This window comes from Apostichopus japonicus, chromosome 9, assembly GCF_037975245.1.
Source record: "Apostichopus japonicus isolate 1M-3 chromosome 9, ASM3797524v1, whole genome shotgun sequence".
Classification (NCBI taxonomy): Eukaryota; Metazoa; Echinodermata; class Holothuroidea; order Aspidochirotida; family Stichopodidae; genus Apostichopus; species Apostichopus japonicus.
Genome location: NC_092569.1, coordinates 9,387,465 through 9,391,472, shown reverse-complemented (window position 1 = coordinate 9,391,472; position 4,008 = coordinate 9,387,465).

Here is a 4,008-nt window from a genome sequence, read left to right as displayed (position 1 = left end):
ATGAGCAAGATCTTCGGAAGAGTGCTCATCAACAGATTAAAGGACGGAGTGGACAAGGTGTTGAGGCAAGAACAAGCTGATTTTCGCCCAAACAGGAGTACAACAGAGCAGATATTTACACTGCGTAACATCCTAGAGCAGTCAAATGAATGGAACTCACCTCTGTATGTGCATTTTATTGATTTTGAGAAAGCTTTCGACTCTCTACACCGCAACAGCTTGTGGAATATATTGAAAGAGTACCAGATACCAGACAAGATAATTAGAATTGTGAAGGCTTTATATGACAACGTTGAATGCGCAGTCGTCGATGAAGGTGAAACAACTGAGTGGTTCAACGTAACATCTGAAACAAGGATGTGTCATGAGCGGGTTCCTGTTTTTGTTAGCAATAGATTGGATGATGAAGAGAGTACTTGCAGGAGAAAGAAGAGGCATCAGATGGAGATTTACCTCGCAGCTTGAGGATCTGGATTTTGCGGACGATATTGCCTTGTTATCGGCAAAGCACGACCACATCCAGAAAAAGACCAGAGAAAGTAGAAGAGATGGCAGGAAGAATCGGTTTGAATATGAATGTGAAGAAATGTAAGCACATGAGAATGAATAACAGGGTAGATGAGCCACTGAAAATCAACAACACAGAAGTGGAAGACGTAGAAGAGTTTGTATATCTGGTGGCCAAAGTCAGTAAAGATGGAGGAGGTACAGAAGACATTAAAAACAGATTAGGAAAGGCACGTGGTGCATTTAGAAACCTAAGAAGAATATTGACAAATGGTGCAATAGGCAGAAAGACAAAACTAACACTATTCAAAACGCTTGTAAGATCAGTGCTGTTATATGGAAGTGAAGCATGGAAAGTGACAAAGAGAGAGGAGCAAAAGTTGGATGCTTTTCAGTTCAAGTGCATACGAAGAATACTGAAGATACCTTGGACAGAACTAGTTAGCAATGACAGAATTATGCAGCAAACAGGCATAAACAGAATAAGTGTAGAGATACGGAGACGTAGATGGAATTGGATTGGTCATATTATGAGGAAGGAGACAGGAAATCATGCAAGAGTAGCAATGGAATGGGCACCAGAAGGAAAGAGGAAGGTTGGCAGACCCAAGACGACTTGGAGAAGGACAGTAACTAAAGAGAGAGAGAAGAATGGCTGGAGAAGCTGGTCCGATGTGAGAAGAGCTGCAGAAGATCGACAGGGGTGGAAAGAGAGCATCTTGACCTTATGTAACAGACGTTACGGAGAAGATTAAGATAAGATAAGATTCGTCAATTAATGTTTGGCGCCGACGGTGAACTTTATATTTTCCAGCGTTTAAGAAGTTTTAAGGAGTTAAATCGTTCATTGGCAGAGATTAACAATTTCTATCTCAACCAACGAACCGTCAATGCCGAATAATAAGGAAGTGGATTTAATCCCCATAGGGGCGTGGCAAAATATATTAAAGAATGACATACAGCCTTGTATCACAATATGTGACAATTGTTTTGATACCGCTGAATGACTTTCTGCCTCATCAGATCTTGCCGAATGAAAAATCCATTACGCGTTCATACCGTTAACATACAATGTTTGTTGCGATAAGAGATGGTCAATATTGAATTGTTCCATAATAATATATGCCTATTATACTACATAAAATCGTTACCAAACGTCTTTTTTTTTTTTATAAGAGAGCGATTGGTAGTCTAGAAATATATTTGAAGTCAATTATTGTTATCCTTTTTCATTTAGAGCTGGTGTTTCATGTCGTATTAAAGCGTATGTTTATATACCTGCATTCATATTTAACTACTTTTTTTTTAATGAAGTGAAGCAAAAAATCTCACCGTTCCTTTGTAAATAATATAATAATATTGAATATTGTAAAGGCATTGTTGTTTGATACACTACATAACGTTTTTTTAACTGAGTAGAGGGTCATAGATTGAGACATTGGATCAGCCCTTTACCGGTCAGTTGCCTGACTTAAAACATATATGATGATAACTGAATAAATCAGTGTCTGCATCGGCAAAGTAAATGTGAATAATTTCCGCTGTGGAATATACTGTTCTACACTTCGTTCATAGAGATAAAAGGGTTCTTCAAGTTCAAAACTTTGCTGAATCAAGTTTGCAGGTTAATGCATGATACGTCACGATAACAACGTTTCGACCTTGCTTGCGTGTGCAATTGTAGTTTGGGTTGTTAGTGTGTGTATATTGCTATTAATGTGTCCTGTAACACATGCATTAAATGTAAACCACGCACTCATGGCTAAGAGATTTATTTTACTACAAACGTTTGGCTCCTTTTAAGTCTATAGTGATTTAGTCATGGAATTGAGCAAATCTTGGTTCCCAAACTGTTTCCAAAATGATGTAAGCAACTAAACAGAGAATGAACGAATGATTGTACATGATATTGAAATCATGTGTACGTCTCTGACTATAGACTATGAATGCAGTTATACGTCCACTTATAGGTTTCTTTGTAAAGGGCTCACGTTTACAATATATCAAATTAAGAAGAACTGGACGTCTGCCGAGATTCCTGTGGTGTATGTGGTAATGGGGATCCTAAAATTATCCCCCTCCAAAGAAAAATGGTGTGATGGATCTACCTACATATATTCCGCCCCCACCCCTCCCCAATCCAAATGAACTACATCAAAGCATTGAGTAACTCATCAAACTTTTACTCTAAGACTTTCCAACATAGTCACATGCATCATAAATGGTCATTTTACCTTTCTATGGTGGGTACCCGTGCCAGAAGCCCATAAACGTCCACACCCCCTTCAACATAAAACTGAACTAGACCAGCGTGACGTTAAACGCTATATTTACAGCTGGTTACTGCATGAACAATGGTCAGCAAACGTTTACGCCACTGATCTTCCACGAGGACTAAACCATGCCAACCAAACAGGCTCCTACCCTCAGAATCGATTCGCGAATGGGTGAAAGCTACCTTGGACCACGGACTTATACAAATTTGATCTCTGAAAACTGTAAATAGAATGTTCGACGTTTGGGGAAATCCCGCGACCTATAGTAGGAATGTTTCGCGACCCATGCATAGTTTGTGGGTTGTCTTCGTAGACAGTCAGACCTATATCCATATACTTGGGAAATGCAGAGTTTCCCTACCTGTCATTTGAGTAGCATATCAATGCATGTACCAGAATTATTTGTGTATACAATGGGGGAGTGAAAGGTCCAGGGCAGTGAGTGGCAATAAGGAATTAGGAACGTCTGAAAGGGGAACCCAACCACACCAAATTTCTGGCGACGATCACCAATACTCCTTGTTGGTAAGCTGAACAGTTTGCAATACGTTACATTCAGTTATTCACTGTGTTGATGTAGCTCAGTGGATGGAACTAGGGCAAATGGGGTGTTGCTAAATAAGACTCCTAGCAGGCGTATACTCTAGCATAGAAAATGTCTGGCAATAGTCATGTATGCTACATGGTGATATGCTGCATATTTATCAGTTTATGGGGTTATTCGTTGAGCTTCTCTGGTAATTTGGGGAGGAGGAAGGGGGGGGGGGCATTGTGGCGGGTGACGTCTTACGGGTTTCTGGTATGTGTACCACACCACAGAAAATGTCTGATAGTGGTAATGAACCATTCCCGTTGCTCTTCCATCCGGTAACTCGTTGAGTGAGCAGATCTCTGGCTTAGTTATAAGTGGCAGGGAGAAGTGATTGGCCATTTAGTAGCTTCTGCCACGGGTTACCCACAACAGAATGGGTATTTATGATACAGGGACTGTGCTGCAAACATTTGCAGTTTCGTTCAGTTACCCGATGATATGATCTAGTTTTGTTTGTGTGTGTGGGGTGAGGAGTCGAATAACGTCTGCCATCACTGTTGAAAATACTTTGAGATGGTGTAATTTGAGTATATGGGGCTTTCAAATGGTTATGCTATGTGATGATGTGTATAGCTTATTTTTTATCCTACCCATGATTGATCACACAAGGTAGCTGAGGACAGACAAAAAAAA